The sequence below is a fragment of the Lepidochelys kempii genome, chromosome 9 (assembly GCF_965140285.1).
Source record: "Lepidochelys kempii isolate rLepKem1 chromosome 9, rLepKem1.hap1, whole genome shotgun sequence".
Classification (NCBI taxonomy): Eukaryota; Metazoa; Chordata; order Testudines; family Cheloniidae; genus Lepidochelys; species Lepidochelys kempii.
This window is the reverse complement of record NC_136388.1, coordinates 75125953-75147911: the sequence shown is the minus strand read 5'-3', so window position 1 is coordinate 75147911 and position 21959 is coordinate 75125953. Positions and strand designations below refer to the sequence as shown.

At 42.4% G+C, this 21959-nt stretch overlaps 1 long non-coding RNA gene across 12 annotated transcripts in view; it reads right to left on the bottom strand.

Annotated features, from left to right (window-relative positions):
* LOC144930839 (uncharacterized) overlaps positions 1-21959 on the bottom strand; it is a 356516-nt gene that overhangs the window by 198194 nt on the left and 136363 nt on the right. For 10 of the 12 annotated variants that reach the window (XR_013636263.1, XR_013636271.1, XR_013636266.1 and 7 more), the window contains one exon: positions 3913-3999. The exons of the other annotated variants lie outside the window; for them this stretch is intronic. This is a non-coding gene — a long non-coding RNA (uncharacterized LOC144930839). The remainder of the gene's footprint in view (positions 1-3912; positions 4000-21959) is intronic. 12 annotated transcript variants of the gene reach the window in all.

Genomic DNA, 21959 nt, shown 5'->3' with positions numbered 1-21959 from the left:
AGGTGCTCTTCACAACCAGAAGGACTCAGCTTATTTATTTATTTATTTTTATTTTTGGAAAGTTTACATTTCACAGACCCCCAAACTGATCTTGAGACAAGAGCTGGATGAATACACCAGGCAAGCAGGCCATGTCCAGCCCACAGGCCTGGAATTTGACATTCATGGCTTACTGTAATATTTGGCAGACTCACATGTGTTTTCAGTGAAGTAGAGCCCTTTAAAGAAAAAATGAAGCAGAAGGCAGGAGTGTTGGAATCCAACATGAGTTTTGCCATAGCTGAACTGAAGGATAACTGAACTATAAATTGTTTATATTGCTTTATTCTGTACAATGTTTGTGAAAAACCTAATGTTTCTCAGATATTGATAATTACTGCTGGATTAATACTGCTAGAAGCATTTCTGAATATTCATTTGAATAACAACAAGTGAGTAAGGATCACAGGATCGGGTTCTGAAAGCTTCTCTAGTGGAAGTATAAACCAGATACCTTATTCAGGAAATTAATTACCCTTCCTCAGTAGTGTCACAACTACCCCCACAAGTCATTGCTGTTATCTTGTCTTGGAAGAGGCAGATGCCCACAGTGGGTCTACGTACTAGGAAGTAAAGTTCCTAACTGCCAGGTAACCTTCATCTTTTAGGAATTGTTTTCTAGTGCATTCTGCATATATAAATTATATTACTTGGAGGGTTTTGTGTCTCTAGGCAGCATTTTGTCCATATAATAAAGTTTTCTAGTCATCCCCCTTAGAATCACAACATGTCTATTATTGCATTATATTTTCCTCCTCTCCCACTCCCCAGCTTTTCAAAGGAAATCCAGTTGTTAACTTGGAATCTCCATAAGAATTGTTTTGTCTTCAAACCTATCTTAATAATAGTCTTACTCCAAGCCTTGTAAGAAAAGCTTATAATAATTGAAGGATATTATTAAATGATGATGGGGGTATGATACATAACATATATCAGAGAACATTTTCTGCTACTATATTGGAACATTTTGGTGACTATTTAATATTTTGAAAGCAATAAAATTAATTAAAACACAAATGTCCAGTACCATGTGGAAAAGGTACAAATGAATACATTGAGTCTAGTGGTGATCTCATTGTCATTGTGTAACTCCACGGATTTTAATGGAGTTACACTTTACTTGCACTGGTATAAGTGGGATCGATATTAGAGTCATTATATCATGCTAGTCAACAAGCCTGAGAAAATCCCTTAAGTCCCTCTAGATAAAGCCATTGTTTTTCTGGAGGTTTCATGTTTACAAATAAAGCTTTTATTTCAAAGCCAGCTATTGAAAAAATGTAAAAGGCAGCAACAAAGCAAGGGATTGGTGAAGCATTTTATTGGCATCAATCAGCAGACCATATAAAGGAGTCAGACCCAGTAAATCAGACCTAGAATAAGAAAAAAGTCAAACAACAAAAATATTCTCATCAAAACTATGATTTTGATGAACCCTCTGTATTTCAAAGCATTGCCCCAGTGTGACAACAGAAATCCGGAGTTACTGCATAGAGTAGGGTCTCAGGCTTATGGGCAGGCCAAGGTTGGAGCCAGTCCTTCAACCCTGCTCCCTACTTAGGTTTAAAAGTAAGCATGCCATAGGAGGCCCTTTCCATGCCTGAGGGTGGTGAGCAGCATTTCCAGTTCCCAGGCTACAATGCAGCAAAAATAGTTCGCCACTTCCAAAACTTAAGATAATGCTGAAATACAATGGCAGGTATCCCTTCTAACCTACACCCAGATGTATCAATATACAATTATTCCATTGATCTTAATGGGAATTGTGTGTATTCATTGCTCAGAGCAATGAGAATATACAGTAGTCCCCAAATTTTATGAACTGCACATTTATGAAGCTCCTTTTAATCTGCAATGCTTTGTGACTCCTCATTAAAACATCCAGGTCCTGACTCAGGAAAGCACTCAAGTAGGTACTTAAGTCCCAGCATATGCTTAAGTTCTGCCCTGAATAGGTTTGATTACATGAACTGGAGCCCAAGTGCCGTCAGATTGTAATTTGAATATTAGAATTTCCCTTATGCTTTCACTGCTTTAATATACTCTTGAACATCTTATTTGAATTAGTTGCACTTAATACATGAATTTACATAACTGGACTGAACATTGTCATATATGGATGTTATGTTACATCTCACATTTTACCAAGATTTCAGATTAACTCCTAGAAGTTTAGTTCATAAGACAGACTCTGCAAACCAATGTGAGTAATTTACTCATGCAAGTTGTGTCAGGAAAGTCTGCTCACCCTGTTGAAGTCTATGGCTAAGCATACCAGTAAGGGTTTGCAGGAGTGGAGCTTTATCTTAAAGCAAAATAATATGAAATAATCTACCCCAAACTGCTCAACTGAGAAGTGAGCTGTAGCTCATGAAAGCTTATGCTCAAATAAATGTGTTAGTCTCTAAGGTGCCACAAGTACTCCTTTTCTTTTTGCGAATACAGACTAACACAGCTGTTACTCTGAAAACATAACAGTGATATCAATGATGCCATAATTTAATACTGCATAGCAATAATAAAAATGATTAAAATAGTCAATTCAACGAATATGGGTAGGATGTACATAATATGCCCAGGTAACACCAGTTTTTAACCTCAACACAAAGTTGAAAAATGTAATTAACTAAACAAAAATGTAGTTACAATATTTTATCGCCTCTCTTTCTAATAGCTTTCCCCCGTAACATTCCAAGTACGGCCCATATTCTCATTCCTGAAGATAGAATAACACACAAAATAGATGCTCAGAAGTCATGTGATGATCATGCTATATGAACATAGATAGATGAGAGGAAAGGCAAATAAATAAATATGTGGGGTGGAAAAGTCAAGAACACTCCATGGAGCATACAAGGAAAGGGTGAAGAATACAGTCTTTCAATTTGCCAGTGTGCTAAATCATTTTGCTGTGTTCAGATACCATGGGTGCTGGGTGCATAATAGACAGGCAGATAGATACATTAAATAGACATTCAGCTTCTGTTACATTTAACATAAACATGTTCTGTTGGAGAAGCAATTCTTTATCAGTTTTTGATAAAGTGCTATTATCATGCAATTGATTCCACCAGTGTCCCATGAAATCATTTTGGGGCCAAATCCTCCTGGCCTTATCCCGTACAGATAGTCCCATTGAAGTTACTGAGTAAGGCTAACAGGATTTTGCTAATTATGTCACTAAGATTTGCATTTGATGCCATGTTTTTACCTCAAAGTCTAGCCCACAGATGTCTAGAGTATTTGCTGGTAGGGTACCACTTGAAGTATCTTATTTCTTCTCAGACCATCGTACTTACTCACTCACTCATTTACTATTTCTAATACCATCAATTTACAAGGAGACAGGTCCTGAGAGGTGCTCTTCAGAATTACTATTCCCATTGATGGCACTATGAGATTCAAGCATTCAACCTTTGTGGGGTGGTCGTGACAAAAGCAGGAGTGGTGAGCCTGGAGCATCCAGCACGTTGCCTGGTCATGGGCCAGCAAAATTGTTCTGAGGGATTGTGCTAACCACAGCAACTTAAAAAACACTTTAGCTATTCTGTGCTATACCAGGGGTTGTTTTGGCCCATGGTCTAGTGGAGGATTGGAGAAGTCATGAGTCTGGCACAATTTAGGATTAAATTAGTAGTTTTAGAATGCAATAATCAGCTATCAGAAATTTTATGTCATTCGGAACGAGACTGGGCTACTGATGCTGAACTGGGTAATGAGACATCAGAGTAACTGAAATGGGTCATACAGTCCTTCCTTTCTGGTGAAGGTGTGAAAACCCCTGGAGAAAACTGAAATTCTGCAGGCACTATTCTGAAAAAAATCAAAATGTCTAATTTTTCCATTCAACCAAGTTGTGTGGGTTCAGGTCACCTTCAGACAGCAGTACATGATGATGGAGCAAGCTGACCTTCTCTCGCACAGACATGATTTCCTCCAGCAAATTAACCTTTTTCTCACCTACAGAGAAAATAACAAAAACAAAACAAACAAAAAAAACCCCATAAATCAACTGGTAAACCGGTTATTTTAGAAAAGAGTGAATTCTTCCAATATACCCTTACATCATTCATGTGGACAGAAAAACAATTACAAGAAAATCAGATTCCTTCTTTAATTGATTATGTTCGCAAGTCCTCTCTCAAGAAGAAAAGTTGCTCTGGAATCAGCCAATATTCTGACGTCTGGTAAAAGCAACAACATACCCACCCCCTGATTTTCCTTCCTCCAAGCTATCTTTATAATACATGGAAAATGAAAATCTTTGCAATTGCTTCGACTCAAAATAAGACTTTCAGATGTGGAGTTTTTAGGTTATCACAGTAAAAAGACCAGCTTAGATTTTGTAGGCGAAAAGCAAATACAACACATTAATGTCTGTGCTGTTTAAAAAGAGCAATGTAGCTTCCTCAAAGGGGAAGAGAGAGAGACTATCCAGCACCATGCAATATGGCTCATCATGTCAAGAAACAAGTCCACAGAAATGTCAAAGAACATTTGAATATCCATTTCCCAAGTAGCCAGTCCTTCCCTGGGCTGGGAAGAGAAGCTAGGGGAAGGAAAAAAGAAAGCAACAGGTTACAATTAAAAAACATCTTGTAACCTCAGTGGTCAATCATGGCAGTGTTCCAATATTAATCGTAGAGGTTTAACACAAGCAGGGCTAGAGAACAGAGTCTATTGCATGCCTAAAATTGACTTGGAACCTGGCAGTACCTAACGGCTAAGTAAAGCAAAATGAAATGACAGACTTGACATGCCTGAAGCTGATGCAGCAACCCACTTGCTCAATTTAAAACACTAGATTAGTCCACAGTTTCAGTCTTTTACTCCTGGATCCTAATCCTAGGCTAATTCACGACACTCTTCTCCACTAGCTAGCTATTCATTTCCTGAAATGAAGCATGTTCCAACATCAGGCACCAAACCTCATAGAAAATACCTTCCAGTGACACTTGGGATCTTCTCACACGTACTCTGACATAAAAAGCTTTGAGGCTGAACATAACCAGAACTACTTTCACTTCTTTCTTATGGGGTTTCCTGCTTCTTTATGCAGACTCTAGCCTGTCATACCCCTACACAATGCAGTGCTAGAATTGCTTTCAGATTAATTGCACTGTTTCCAGCATGTATAACTTTGCAGTTCCACTCTGTGCCTCGTAGCAGGAGCTGCTGCATCTTGGTAACTGTCACATATTATTGTGGGGGGGGGGGGGGGGGCTGGCTGAAGTCAGACTCTTTTCTTATCATCTGAACTGATTTGAATGTAAAATAAAAGCTATATTCAAATGTATACCTAATTAAGAGCTGTTTCTTTGTAAAATGGTTCACATTCACAGACCTCTGTGCTTCAGATGTTGTGGAAATGTGTAGCTCTTGACTTCACACTTAACTACCCTAGTCATCAGGAAATTGGCTTGGTGAAACCCTTTTTCATGCTGATCTTTGGGCCAGGAATATGGAGAGTTGGCTTTGCATCACACCTATTTCTAAGCACTAAGAAATTCTGCTTGCAAAATTTTAAATAAAGAAAAAAATCATCAAATTCAATATTGCCGTTATTAAGGAGGAGGACTGCCACAGGGTGGGGCTAAACAATTAGTCATCAGACATGTCACAACTTGCTGGGCTGGTTACATGATCTGCATGGTCAACAACAGCTTAAAAAGGTCAACTTGTAGCTGTGGAAACTCAGTATTTGTTTTTCCAAATTATGTGATTTATTTTTCCACCCTGACCCAATGCTCCTTCTATCGCCATCCCACTCCATTGGCTCGGCTACCTCCCTGTTCTCTCAAAGCAGCTGGCTTCCTGGGGTGCAATGTCCCCTTCCTAATGTTTTGCTGGCTGCTCTCTGATCTTCTCCTCCATGTGAACTGCCTCTTATAGGCAGGTGGGGGAGCAGGTGGGCTATCAAAGGCATTAACATGAAGTCTCCACCACTCTTCTGCTCCTAGTGGTCCAAACACAGAGCCTGATTCACCAGCCATTTATCCCAGTTCTCACTGCTGTAATGCCAGTGAATGCACTGATGACTCAAGCCAACTGTTGTCGGTAAGAAAAAAAACCACTTGTGCCTTTGCTAATTTAATGATGACTATATTGCACATGTGCAGTATCGAGATCTAAGGAGAACACGTTAAGAATGAAGTTTGTCCATGATTGGCAAACAGCAACAAAGTAGCAAAAAAGGTGTCATTATTTAGTACTTATTGAAAGACAATAAACTGGGCATATCCTTTGCCATTTAGAAAGGAGTGCCAGAATTTCATTATACAGTTGTGGGAAAAGTCAGGTTTTGGTTCTGCTGAATTAGACTATCAGGCTGTTACTCCTCCTAAATCCTCTTTACACTTCTTCTAGATAGACTGGTAAAGCAATTATCTATGCACATCTCTTACTTGTTGTCCTTGCACTTGAGCAACCTGCAAGGTTTTAAGCTGCAGCCACTTTATCTCTTTGTTCCCCCCTTTTTAGGGCTTTTTATAAAAGTCTGGATGATAAATAATATTCTGCTCAAAATAAAAGCCAAACTGCAGAAGCCAGATCTCTCTACTGGCATTTGTAAAGCTGTTATATCTCTTGGGGGTTGTGATAGTCCCACACTGCAAGTCCGCACACTGCACACTTGACTCTGCTAACACTCTCATTGATCCTATGGCGCTTGATATTAAATGCTTCTCATTGATCCAATGGGATTTTGCCTGAGTCAGGAGTGCAGGAGTCTGTAAAGAAAGGTGTATTCAAAATGATCAGCACTCTTTTTTCTCCCTTCACTGTCAGCAGCCTTTTCTTCTTTAACTGCTAATCACTGGGACGTCTAAAATTCTGCTTAGTATCTTGATTGCATTGTCTCCCCATCTCACTTTGCGCTAGTTGCATACCTAAAGCCATGGAAGGGTAAATTCAGAGTGGTGCCACATTCCTAGTGGCCCTAATATTTGACAACGTGCTGTCCCCCAAGATTTCAAGTGGTGACTCATAAATGTGGGGGCTTATTTTCCAAAATTGCAGTGCATGCACCTTTTGAAAATCAGCCCCCTTTAGTGTGTCTCACAGTGGACATCCAAACACTGAGGCCCCTAAAATCACTACTCACCTTTGAAAATCTTGGTCATGAAGTTTATTTTATAAAATGTACAGGACTGTGCTGGAACAGATGCCCTCAGGGGCCGTTTGATTGTAAGCTCCTTGGGGCCGGGACCATCCTTGTGTTCTGTACAGCGCCTAGCACAAGAGGGGCCTGGTCCAGGTCTGAGTCTCCTTAGCACCACTTCAGTACAAATAATGAACAAAATAATAATAATAGAGTTGTCCTACCACAGTCCACAAGCTTATAGAGAAGCTTTCAGTCCCTTTGAGGCAACTATATACATACTTAAATCTGGAAATTTTTAATACTAGTCAAATTAATAATGCAGAAACAACCATATTTATTTCCTTCAGTTTATAATGACTAATTTTGATTTATTGGAAATGAAAATAACTTTACCCACTATAATCTGCTCAGTCTTTTCATAAAACTTACCCTTAGAGCTTGTTTTCATTTACTATTTAATCTTTTTTTCCAATTATAGCGTTCGTGCTATTGTTTAGAGGAACTTATACACAAGGATATATAGAGTGCCTCTCCAATTTTCTCTCAGCCTGTGCTTTGAATTGCCTGTTCTTATCTTCTAATTAAAATGACACATGGTGGTCTGGATTGGAAATCCTATTGAATTAAATGACACAAGGTGGTCTGGATTGAAATCGTACAAGAGTGCAGCCGAAACTGGAAATATTTTAACAGTGTCAAATTACTGATTTCAGATCACAGCATACTTTGGCTAAGCTGGCTGTTGAACTAATGACCAGAAGATACACAGTGAATAGCCACCAGTGAGAATGCTAATTCCTCCAGTGGAGAAAGTGTAAGTATATCATGTCACACTTTTAGCCTGTAGTTTGGCAAAGATCCTATATATTTTTTTAAAATATAAAGTCTTTCCAGTGAACTATTATGAAAGAAGTGAAAGGGAAAGTATGTTCTGTGCTAAAAAGCTTTAATGCACGCAATATTATAGAATCATAGGACTGGAAGGGACCTTGAGAGATCATCCTAGTCCAGTCCCTTGCACTCATGGCAGGACTAAGTGTTATCTAGACCATCCCTGAGTGGTGTTTATCTAATCAGCTCTTAAAAATCTCCAAAGATGGCGATTCTACAACTGCCCTAGGCAATTTATTCCAGTGCGTAACCACCCGGACAGATAGGAAGTTTTTCCTAATGTTCATCCTAAAGTTCCCTTACTGCAATTTAAGCCCATTGCTTCTTGTCCTATCCTCAGAGGTTAAGAACAATTTTTTTCCTCCTCTTTGTAGCAACCTTTTATGTACTTGGAAAGTGTTATGTCCCCTCTCAGTCTTCTCTTTTCCAGACTAAACAAACGCAATTTTTTCAATCTTCCCTCAGAGGTCATGTTTTCTAGACCTTTAATAATTTTTGTTGCTTGTCTCTGGACCTTCTCCAATTTGTCCATATCTTTCCGGAAATGTGGCACCCAGAACTGGACACAATACTCCAGTGGAGGCCTAATCAGCGCAGAGTAGAGCGGAAGAATTACTTCTTGTGTCTTGCTTACAACACTCCTGCTAATCCATCCCAGAATGCTGTTCACTTTTTTTGCAGCAATGTTACTCTGTTGACTCATATTTAGCTTGTGGTCCACTATGACCCCCAGATCCCTTTCCACAGTCCTCCTTCCTAGGCAGTCATTTCCCATTTTGTATGTGTGCAACTGATTGTTCCTTCCTAAGTGGAATACTTTGCATTTGTCCTTATTGAATCATAAATAAATTATACATAATAAATAAGAGCTTATCAAGTGAATAAAAGACACCATTCTGTTTGTGCACTTCTTGTGAGACACTGGAGGAAACAAGTTATTCCGTTCAAACTACAACATTAACATTGAATCGGATTGGAGCTGGAATGAACATTTGCAATTAGATAGTTTTTTCAAAATGACAAATGTCTTTGCAACTGAAGCAAAAGCTGAACATTAATTTTAGTTAATTTTAGTTGATTCCCCCCCGCCCCGTTTTCTGATTAAACAAAAACAAAAAACTTTTCAGGTTTTTGTTTGATTGGTTTCATTTTTTGTCTCTCAGGGTATGCCTACACTTCAGCATAAGCCCATACCTGAGCCTGGGCTCCAACCTAACCCCCTTTGCATCTATAGTGAAATTGCGCTAACCCATGGCTCAGACCAGGGTCCCAGGACCCTACAGGGCTGGAGAGTCTGAGGTCGAGTTAAGCCATGACACAGGGTCTGAGATCCATTGCTTTGCAGTGTAGATGCAGCCGCTTGAGTTGGATTCCGGGAGTCAGTAAGAAGTATCCCATAACTTCCTTAGTGCTCACTCTCCCAACACTCTGCAATCCAGTCTATTGAAAAAGGAAACCATCCCACCTTTGCGAACAGCAGCAGCTCAGGTCAGTTTTACACCATTATCTTCTGATCACTAATCTGCAAGTGCACTATCAAAGAGCCTCCACGGTTTGCAATGGAGAGCGAACCGATCAAGCTTTTTTCAAAGACAGCTGCTTCCTAGTCACAGAAGCAAAGCCAGATTTTGGTGAATCTCTGGTGCAAGGCCAGTAAAACTGTGGACTTCAGCAAAAGCACCAGGAATGACCTCGCATACCAGCAGATAGCTAAAAAGCTGACAGCGCTGCAGATTTCCTGACAGGTGATCAAAATGCAGGGAAAGAGGCTGAAAAGCGAGTACCAGAAGACCAGGGACAAGAACTGCACCTTGGGCAACTTGCCAATGACATACCCATTTTATGGTGACTTTGACCAGATCCTGGGCACTGTGCCCAGCACAGAGCCAACTGTGCTTCATGATGACCTAATGAGCTGGGATGGTGCCCTACTAGCCCCTGAATCCAGCATGGGGACTGATGGGAGCCAGCAGCAGGCCCCCAGTCATGAGCATGGAGTGACTCTTTTAATTAAAGCAGTGCCAGAGCAGGCTGTGGATCAGGATCAACAGCAAATTCTTGGTCCCTGCTCAGAGGAGCTGTCTGATTTCACACACTCACACCCCCACCTCTGAGGGTATGTCTACACTACGAAATTAGGTCGAATTTATAGAAGTTGTTTTTTTAGAAATCGGTTTTATATATTCGAGTGTGTGTGTCCCCACAGAAAATGCTCTAAGTGCATTAAGTGCATTAACTCGGCGGAGTGCTTCCACAGTACTGAGGCTAGAGTCGACTTCCGGACCGCTGCACTGTGGGTAGCTATCCCACAGTTCCCGCAGTCTCCGCTGCCCACTGGAATTCTGGGTTGAGATCCCAATGCCTGATGGGGCTAAAACATTGTCGCGGGTGGTTCTGGGTACATATCGTCAGGCCCCCGTTCGTTCCCTCCCTCCGTGAAAGCAAGGGCAGACAATCGTTTCGCGCCTTTTTTCCCTGAGTTATCTGTGCAGACACCATACCACAGCAAGCATGGAGCCAGCTCAGCTCACTGTCACCGTATGTCTCCTGGGTGCTGGCAGACGCGGTATTGCATTGCTACACAGCAGCAGCAACCCATTGCCTTGTGGCAGCAGATGGTGCAATAGGACTGGTAGCCGTCATCGTCATGTCCGAGGTGCTCCTGGTCGCCTCTGTGAGGTCAATCACGAGCGCCTGGGTGGACATGGGCGCACAGACTAAATTTGGAGTGACTTGATTAAGTCATTCTCTTTAGTCTTGCAGTCAGTCCTATTGAACCATCTTATGGTGAGCAGGCAGGTGATACGGATTGCTAGCAGTCCTACTGTACCATCTTCTGCCAGGCAGGCAAGAGATGAGGATGGCTAGCAGTCCTTCTGCACCATCTGCTGCCAGCCAAAGATGTAAAAGATAGATGTAGTGGATCAAAACAAGAAATAGACCAGATTTGTTTTGTACTCATTTGCTTTCCCCCCTCCCCCGTCTAGGGGACTCATACCGCTAGGTCACACTGCAGTCACTCACAGAGAAGGTGCAGAGAGGTAAATCTAGCCATGTATCAATCAGAGGCCAGACCAACCTGCTTGTTCCAATAAGAACAATTACTTAGGTGCACCATTTCTTATTGGAACCCTCTGTGAAGTCCTGCCTGAAATACTCATTGATGTAAAGCCACCCCCTTTGTTGATTTTAATTCCTGTAAGCCAACCCTGTAAGCCATGTTGTCAGTTGCCCCTCCCTCTGTCAGAGCAATGGCAGACAATCGTTCCGAGCCTTTTTTCTCTGCGGACACCGTACCAAGGCAAGCATGGAGGCCGCTCGGCTCACTTTGGCAATTAGGAGCACATTAAACACCACACGCATTATCCAGCAGTATATGCAGCACCAGACCCTGGCAGAACGATACCGGGTGAGGAAGCGACGTCAGCGCGGTCATGTGAGTGATCAGGACATGGACACAGATTTCTCTGAAAGCATGGGCCCTGCCAATGCATGCATCATGGTGCTAATGGGGCAGGTTCATGCTGTGGAACGCCGATTCTGAGCTCGGGAAACAAGCACTGACTGGTGGGACCACATAGTGTTGCAGGTCTGGGACGATTCCCAGTGGTGCGAAACTTTCGCATGCATAAGGGAACTTTCATGGAACTCTGTGACTTGCTTTCCCCTGCCCTGAAGCACATGAATACCAAGATGAGAGCAGCCCTCACAGTTGAGAAGCGAGTGGCGATAGCCCTGTGGAAGCTTACAATGCCAGACAGCTACCGGTCAGTTGGGAATCAATTTGGAGTGGGCAAATCTACTGTGGGGGCTGCTGTGATGCAAGTAGCCCACGCAATCAAAGATCTGCTGATATCAAGGGTAGTGACCCTAGGAAATGTGCAGGTCATAGTGGATGGCTTTGCTGCAATGGAATTCCCTAACTGTGGTGGGGCCATAGACGGAACCCATATCCCCATCTTGGTACCAGAGTACCAAGCCGGCGAGTACATAAACCTCAAGGGGTACTTTTCAAAAGTGCTGCAAGCTCTGGTGGATCACAAGGAACATTTCACCAACATCAACGTGGGATGGCTGGGAAAGGTACATGACACTCGCATCTTCAGAAACTCTGGTCTGTTTCAAAAACTGCAGGAAGGGACTTTATTCCCAGACCAGAAAATAACTGTTGGGGATGTTGAAATGCCTATAGTTATCCTTGGGGACCCAGCCTACCCCTTAATGCCATGGCTCATGAAGCCATACACAGGCAGCCTGGATAGTAGTCAGGAGCTGTTCAACTGCAGGCTGAGCAAGTGCAGAATGGTGGTAGAATGTACATTTGGACATTTAAAGGCGCTCTGGCGCAGTTTACTGACTCGCTTAGACCTCAGCGAAACCAATATTCCCACTGTTATTACTGCTTGCTGCACGCTCCACAATATCTGTGAGAGTAAGGGGGAGACGTTTATGGTGGGGTGAGTGGTTGAGGCAAATCGCCTGGCTGCTGGTTACACGCAGCCAGACACCAGGGCGGTTAGAAGAGCACAGGAGGGTGCGGTGCGCATCAGAGAAGCTTTGAAAACCAGTTTCCTGACTGGACAGGCTACGGTGTGAAAGTTCTGTTTGTTTCTCCTTGATGAAACTCCCTGCCCCTTGGTTCACTCTACTTCCCTGTAAGCTAACCACCCTCCCCTTCTCCCTTCGATCACCGCTTGCAGAGGCAATAAAGTCATTGTTGCTTCACATTCATGCATTCTTTATTCATTCATCACACAAATAGGGGGATGACTACCAAGGTAGCCCAGGAGGGGTGGTGGAGGAGGGAAGGAAAATGCCACACAGCACTTTAAAAGTTTACAATGTCAGAATGCCAGCCTTCTGTTTTTTGGGCAATCTTCTGTGGTGGAGTGGCTGGTTGGCCGGAGGCCCCCCCACCATGTTCTTGGGCGTCTGGGTGAGGAGGCTATGGAACTTGGGAGGAGGGCGGTTGGTTACACAGGGGCTGTAGTGGCAGTCTGTGCTCCAGCTTCCTTTGCTGCAGCTCAACCATACACTGGAGCATACTGGTTTGATCCTCCAGCAGCCTCAGCAGTGAATCCTGCCTCCTCTCATCACGCTGCCGCCACATTTGAGCTTCAGCCCTGTCTTCAGCCCGCCACTTACTCTCTTCAGCCCACCACTTACTCTCTTCAGCCCACCACCTCTCCTCCCGGTCATTTTGTGCTTTCCTGCACTCTGACATTATTTGCCTCCACGCATTCGTCTGTTCTCTGTCAGTGTGGGAGGACAGCATGAGCTCAGAGAACATTTCATCACGAGTGCATTTTTTTCGCCTTCTAATCTTCTCTAGCCTCTGGGAAGGAGAAGATCCTGTGATCATTGAAACACATGCAGCTGGTGGAGAAAAAAAAAGGGACAGCGGTATTTAAAAAGACACATTTTATAAAACAGTGTCTACACTCTTTCAGGGTAAACCTTGCTGTTAACATTACATACATAGCACATGTGCTTTCATTACAAGGTTGCATTTTGCCTCCCCGCAGCGCGTGGCTACCCCCTCAACCCTCCCCCCTCCCCATGGCTAACAGCGGGGAACATTTCTCTTCAGCCACAGGCAAACAGCCCAGCAGGAACGGGCAACTCTGAGTGTCCCCTGAAGAAAAGCACCCTATTTCAACCAGGTGACCATGAATGATATCTCACTGTCCTGAGGATAACACAGAGAGATAAAGAACGGATGTTGTTTGAACGCCAGCAAACATACACTGCAATGCTTTGTTGTACAATGATTCCCGAGTATGTGTTACTGGCCTGGAGTGGTAAAGTGTCCTACCATGGAGGACGCAATAAGGCTGCCCTCCCCAGAAACCTTTTGCAAAGGCTTTGGGAGTACATCCAGGAGAGCCACAAATGCCAGGGCAAATTAATCCTTTCACATGCTTGCTTTTAAATCATGTATAGTATTTTAAAAGGTACACTCACCGGAGGTCCCTTCTCGGCCTGCCGGGTCCAGGAGGAAGCCTTGGGTGGGTTCGGGGGGGTACTGGCTCCAGGTCCAGGGTGAGAAACAGTTCCTGGCTGTCAGGAAAACCGTTTTTTTCCCCAGGAAAACCCTGGGAGACTTTGACAAAGGTTTTGGCATTTCGAAAACTGGAACGGAGGTCTGATGGCACGGATTCCTCTCCCCATACAGCGATCAGATCCCGTACCTCCCGTTCAGTCCATCCTGGAGTTCTTTTGCGATTCTGGGACTCCATCATGGTCACCTCTGCTGATGAGCTCTGCATGGTCACCTCTGCTGATGAGCTCTGCATGGTCACCTGCAGCTTGCCACGCTGGCCAAACAGGAAATGAGATTCAAAAGTTCGCGGTTCTTTTCCTGTCTACCTGGCCAGTGCATCTGAGTTGAGAGTGCTGTCCAGAGCAGTCACAATGGAGCACTCTGGGATAGCTCCCGGAGGCCAATACCGTCAAATTGTGTCCACAGTACCTCGAATTCGACCCGGCAAGGCCGATTTAAGCGCTAATCCACTTCTCAGGGGTGAAGTAAGGAAATCGCTTTTAAGAGCCCTTTAAGTCGAAAAAAAGGCCTTCATCATGTGGACAGGTGCAGGTTTACATTGATTTAACGCTGCTAAATTCGACCTAAAGTCCTAGTGTAGACCAGGGCTGAGGAACAACCCACTGCCAAGCCTGCAGAGAACCTGGTGGAGATAGAAGCTGCTCCAGAGCCCAGTAAGTGTATTATTACAGTAATAGGAGGGATTTCTGCTGTAAGAAACAATGCAAAAATGGTAAGCCCCAGCTACCAACGTTTGGCCATTAGTGGATTACACAACAGTACCTAGGTGTCCCTGCGTCCACCAAGTGGAGTTCAAAATGGGAGCTTGGAACTTCAAATATTCATAAACATCTGTACAGGTAATTTTCACTGTTCAGTCACAGAGGTTTGCTCCAGTCATTCTTGTTTTCCTGTCAGTAATTAGAAATTTGCCACTCTGTAATCACTCCTGCTGGGTCTATGCCATCACCTGTAAACAGTGAACTGAGTGTGTGTGTTTGGGAAACAGTCCTCTCTTTCTGAATCCAGTCCATGTCAGTTATAGGTAATCCATGCCGGGGTAGAGTACAGATTTCAGCATGTTTACATGCAGCAATAACGGGAAGCCACGTGTGAGCTAATGTCATGTTAATTCCCTCATGGATTCTGACCCAATCCTGGCTACTGATAGCTGCAAACTTTTCCTGAAACTGGAACTCCAGATAGTCACTCACATTGCAGGGAAGATTGTATTTTCCAGGCCCCTCTGGATAGTGGACTAGTCCACTCCACTTGCAAATGTGCTGTTCGGACACTATTTGTTTGAATACGTCAGCTGCATGCAGTGCAGGTTTCCCTCCAGGAGCTTGGAATAATCTCTCTCTCTCTGTCAATAAGGCACCATAGCCACAGTTATGGCTTCTGAAATATGAAAAGCCTGCAATGGCAGAAAAAGCCTTTTGCAGCGAGGTCACTAAACACTCCCCTGCCATATGGCAATTAGTTATGAAATTTTTATGAAATAGAACAAAGGTTATAATTTGAAACTTACCATTGTCTCTGCACTACTTAGCTGTGATTAACAAGGTTCTGTCCAGAGACAGTCTGAGGACTGAAGCTGTGTATAGATTCACTTTAGAACTGTTGCATTTTATGTCCTTGAGATGCCACATTAATTAATTCTGTGCTCCTTCACTGAACTACTTTAAACAATAACCCTCTGTTTCTTGTCCTGTTTCAGGACCCTCAACCTCTTCTGCCTGCTATTTTTCAGGAGCTCGATCGCTGGCCCAACGTACTTCATGGACTGTTCCAAAAGGAAGCGTTTCTGTGATGAAGTTACGGTCAATGTTCTTGAGAGGGCAAGGCCAGTACCAGAAGAAGACTGGGACAATGGCAGGCTGACAGCAGGAGGAAAGCCTGTGGCTCACCACCCAGGTGGAGGACAGGGCTTCAGGGAGGGAGCTGGCACTCGCAAAGCAGATCCTGGAACAGGACAGCAGCCAAGGGAGGAGGACAGAGCTCAACAGAGAGAACTGTTCCGTCAACTCCTGTCTATAATGGCTGCAAGAGCACTGACTCCTGCTGCCTTTCCCTACATAACAGCATGATGCCCCAGCAATGTACTGTCAGCCAAGCAGTAGCTTAGACATCTCCAGGTCAGGGCAGCCCATGCATTCAGGACTCATGAGTGGCTGTGCTGGGTAACTAAACATCATGCAGCCTTCCTTCTTCCATTCTTCTTGATACCCTCCACCTCCCTCCCTCCGCCGCCAAGTGAGGGGTAAACATCTAAAGAAGGGAAAGGAGAACATGGAGCCAGGGGACATGTAGTAGCAGGGCAATTGTTCGGGGGTATTAACAATTTCCTGCCCTTTCTTTTCGAGTCTGTGGTTTTCTAATGGCAGCTGGCCTGGCCAAGATGGCAGGAGTGGTTTACTGTTTTAAGATATGTTTACAAATAAAGCATGTCATGTTTTCAAGACAGTTTATTGCTATCACTGCATCACATTGTACAATCACGATTTGAGATAATAATGGTAAAAACATGTTCAGGAGCAATTAGGCATTAGTAAGCAAATTGTATTCCTCTATTTAGCTAGATACGGCAATTCACATGTCAATAAATTCCATCTGTACAGCCATTGTGCCCCCCCCCAACCAAATTCATTATTCATCATGTCATTCACACTTACATTGCAGGGCAATCAAGACCACCTCCTCCCAAGCATGGCACCCCTACCCCCAAATAAATGAGCTGGTTTTCTTCCCCATGTGCATTCATACAGGTGCTATTCCCCCTCTTCCATTGGACCATGTGAGTCCAAATGTGGGAACTTAAAGCATCCCTGACTTCTGCTGCCTGGGTGCAACCAGCTCCTGCAGTGGTAGCTGTACTTTCTGGCTGAGGGTACCGATCCAGCGTTCCCTTGCTGTCAGATCCAGTCAGGGGGAAATGGTTCACTTCTGGCTTCACAAAGGTGAAGAGCACAGCAAGCCACAGCAATGCGGACAGCATTAATGGCACTGGCATCCAGATGGGTTTGTAGATACTTCCAACATGATTTTAATCTGCCAAAAGCATTCAACAGCCATGCTACACCTTCTGAGAGTGTAAATTAAACCTTTCTTTGCCAGGGCCTCTGATATCAGGGTATGGTTTTATGAACTAAAGCAACAGGAGGTACATGGGGTCCTCCAAAATAACAGTGGGGACAGTAACACCATTTATGTCAATGTCATTTGAGGGGAATAGTGTCTCAGCCTATCTATGAATGTAGACTCCCAAATGGCAGAAAACTCTGGCATCGTGACCTTTTCCTGTACAGCCCACATTGACATTCATAAATCTGCCTCTGTGGTTCACTAGTACCTGCATAACAATGGAGTCGTACTCTTTTCAGTTTATGTACTCAGGTGCTCCTTGAGAAGGGCAAACTATGGGCACATGAGGCCCATCAATAGCCCTGCCACAGTTAGGAAACTGCATTCTCTCAAAGCCAGCAATTACCTCAGGAATATCTTTAATGCCCGCCATGTTGGGGTAAACCACAAGCCTCATTGCCTCAGAAACCTCCACCACCACTTTACCCCCAGTCGACTTTCTCTGGGGAAAAATGAAAAGGTAGAGAAGGGGAAAATAAGGAGAGAAAGGGGGTAAAAAAAAAATCCAAAACCTGGAATCCAACATATTTTTGAGTTTCTATTTTGGAAAAAAACTACAAAATTTTTTTCTAACAACAAAACATCTTCTTTTTGTTTGAAAATGTTCAATGAAAATATATAGCATTTTTAGTAATTCTCTTTTCAATATATGTCCTCAGAGATTACAAACAATACATTAATGTAATTGTTCCATAGAGAGGAAAAATAATGTTGAATGAAAATAAAACTCAGGAAGCCAGGGCAAAACCATGAAATTAATAAGGAGGTCACTCAAGGGAGTTTTTCTGACGTCTCTCTCTCTGTAAAATAATGCAAGAACCATAAGGGAAAAAAAAGAAGACGACCAAGACCAATATACATACAGGAAGTCTCAAAATTGTAAATGTAGTTGAAATATCCTGACAATGGATAACGAATAGTGTGGGAGGAAGCAAATTTGAAGGTGATAGACTGTTTAAGAGTTTATAAAGGATTCAGACATGAGAAAATCATCTTATACATGTAAAGAAAAACCTGCAGATCTCTAAGCACCTGTTTCATGGGCTGCAAGCTGGATAATAAACAGGTGAGAACTCCATGATTCTAAAGCTAAAATGGTTCTACATTAAGAAAAGTGTTTTCAGAGATGCCACAACAGCAGCTAGCATTCCTGCCATGTACACACAGACTAACTTCCTGGTGCCTCTTTCAAATTATTCTTTCCTGCAATCTATCCAACATGCAAGGAGGAATGAAGTGTTTCTGCACACAGTCTCTGATGCTTTAGACCCACAGACAGCTTTACCTCTTCTTTGAACAATTACGGCTGTTACAAAGTTAATAAAGGAGGAAAATAACACAATTCAGAGACAGTAAAGAAATCAAAAGGGGGGAAAATGCACAAGCTACTACTCGTAAAAGATCTTAACTTCCTAAACATAGGCCCCATCTCAGCAAAGCACTTAATGACATGATTCATAGACTATTCATGTGTTTGAAGTTAAGCACATGCTTAAGTGTTTTGCTGGGCCAGGATCATAATGAGACACTAAAACTGGGAAGAAAAAAATGAGCAACAAATTTGTGGCCTTTGGATATGATTTATATAGGAAGTAATTCTAGATTTAGATTTATGTAACAATTGTGCTATAACTAGTGATGCAGAAGTGGGGGCGGGGGAGGGGAGAACCATCTAAACTAGGACTGTACTCTAGTTAAGGATTTCATTTGGATTAATGTTCAACTAAGAAACTGAGAAAACAAGAAGATTGGATTTCAGCAGAGCAAAATTTGGAAAAATGCAGGAAGTGCAGGGTGAAATTGAACAGGATAAAGCAGGGAAAGGACACAAAGGGGAAATAGAAAGTGTTCAAAGATAAATTAATGTATGCCCAAGGGTTATGCATGCCATCTAGCAATATGCGCGCCATCTAGCAATAATTGCACAAGGAATTTTTTTAAAGGGGGCCAGTGCAAAGGAACAGAGAAATGTAAAAGTAATCAAGGGTGAGAAAGAGGCAGACATGGGTTATAAAACATCAAATGCAGAGCAGGATAGGAATGATTGCATAATGAAGTTAAGAGAGCATAAAAAAGTGATAAGAAAAGCAAAGGCAGAGAATGAAAGGAAACTTTTAGAAGAGGATCAAATGAAATTATAATAGATTTTTCAGGAGCTGTACACACAACAAGAGGCCAGCAAAGCAGATCATAGACTTCTTAGAGGAAGGGAAGAGTGATTTATTAGCTGAAGAATTATAAACTGCTGAGAGACTGAATTATTTATTTATTGGTGTTCAAAAAGATGGGAAGACAGATAACAGAATCACACCTCCTCAGGGAGAAAGAAGACATATAGGAGGTATCATGACAAGGCCTAACAATGTGATGGACTTATTTTTATTTATAATTGAACCAGGAATAAGGCACCATTGTACAAGGTACTATACAAACATGTAGGAAGAGACAATCCCTTCCCTAGGAATTTACAATCTAAGGCCTCCATCCTGCAAACTGCTTGGTGTAAGTGGACTCCTGTAGCCAAACAGAACCCCATTGACTTTGGTGGGACCGCATGCAGCCATAAGAATCTACCTACATGGATTAGATTGCTGCATCAGGGTCTAAGGTAAGTCAGAACTTCAGAAGAACCACAGCAAGAAGAACTTCAGAAAGTCTTAGGGTAAAATGGGATCAATACCAAAATTCCTTTAAAAATGGCAAAAGTGATGCTGTAGTGGAATCTTTGGCAAAAGGTAAAGTACCAATGTTGTTAACTTTTGCAATTTGAGTGCAAATTTCACAATATTTTATATTTCTCTTAAATTTCTAGGTACTGGAATCATGTGAGTACATGTGAATCTCAGCTTTCATTTAAAAATTAAGCTGTTAGTCTCCATAGTTGCAGAGAAAAGTTTGAAAACAGAAAACCCTAAAAGTCAAATGAAAACAACCAAAGATTAAATTCTAAAAATAATAATGACTTTTTGGCGCATGACTAGCTGGCAGGATTGATGATCTGGACAGAGTCTAATGAGAGCTGTATTAAAAACAAACACTAAAGATAACCAGAGAAGCTTCAAATCATAAACTTGATTTTAATGCTAATGAAAAATCCCACCTGGGAAAAGTGGAGTTTACATTTTGCTCTGCAGTCACTAAAGTTTGTGGTCAACCTGATCTCGTCTGTAAATGAACTCTAAATTCATGGCTCCATTTCCTACGTCTCCTGCTCACATGAGTTTCACGCTTGAGGCAGATGTTCTATTGTTCCAGTGGACTGTAATTGTCATAGGAGGTCATGACAGAGATCATATGTGTGTTTTTAATTTTCTTTCTTCCAGCCACAACCTCTCCTCTCACCCTGAAAGAATTTTTTCAAAGAAGTTTGGCATCCTACTTCCACTCAAACACATCATCTTTCAGAGCTTTGAAGAAACCTCCTCCCCACAGTTGAGTTAGCTTTGGCTTGCATCATTTTTTTTTAATGAAAGTGAAAGTTTACTCAGAAGTAGAGATGGACCTGGAATTATGATATCCTGGATCTGAAAAACACCACAAACTTTGAGGAAGCGTCTGGAATCCAAACGAGGATCCAAACTTCACTGCTGGTGTCTCTCTTTCTCTCTCAGAGTCAAACTTTCTGACTGGGGCCCATTTCTTCTGAGAAGGGGCTAGAACTGAAAACATACAAAATGAACTGGACATTTTTGCACAGCACTAGCCAGGAGTATTCAAGCAAATTCAATCTTCTTCTGTATAATTGCTGGAATTTTTCCTTGGTGAAGGGCCTAACAATGTCATGGCAAAAAGAAAAGGAGTGCTTGTGGCACCTTAGAGACTAACCAATTTATTTGAGCATAAGCTTTCGTGAGCTACAGCTCACTTCATCGGATGCATAAAAGTGGAAAATGCAGTGAGGATGTTTTTATACACACAGACCATGAAAAAATGGGTGTTTATCACTTCAAAAGGTTTTCTCTCCCTTCAAACATAGACCAAGACAGCTGTTCTAACTAGTCATGTATTGCTTGGTTGTTTTTACTTGCTGAATTTCCCATGCTCCAGCATCTCCATGGAGCTGTGCATTCAAATAATTGATGATTACATGATGGTAGGTTACAATTTAGTTCAGCTAGTGTTTAAGGAAGATGAATATAACAATGTTACAGATTCTAATAACTTCCTTTCTTACACCTCAGTATGAAACCTCTTAGGATAACAAAAAATTATCCCCAATACAAAGGAGGACTTCTCTCTTTTCATCTGTGAAACATTGCTTGGTGTTGTCTCATTTTCTCCCATTTGTTTTTCCCACTGAATTTTGGATGCTAGATAGCTAGCAAATATACCAGATTTGTTTGACTAAGGAAGTGTTCGAAGAAAAGAGGGAGAGAAACAGACTCAGCTTGCCATAAGAAAGTGCAAATCTTGCTGAAGTCAATGGGACTTGTGCCCGCTCGTGCCAACCTGAGTTTGGCTAACAGAGAGAGAGAGAGAGAAGTCAACATTACAGTTTGCATGATCCCTTCTCACTAGGAGCAGGTGAACTCATTTCACCTTACTTTGAGCCATTTCCATTATTGTAGTTTGACTCAAGCATTATTGGGTTTATGTTCCATCTCAGAGTTTGTGAGAAAAGGAACAGATCAAAAAGAGAGAACAACCAAAAAACATATATACATGGTACCTTAGATACAAGGCACTCACTTGCGCCATTTGGCTTTCATGGGCGGGACTGATGTTCTGCTAGCCTTAATA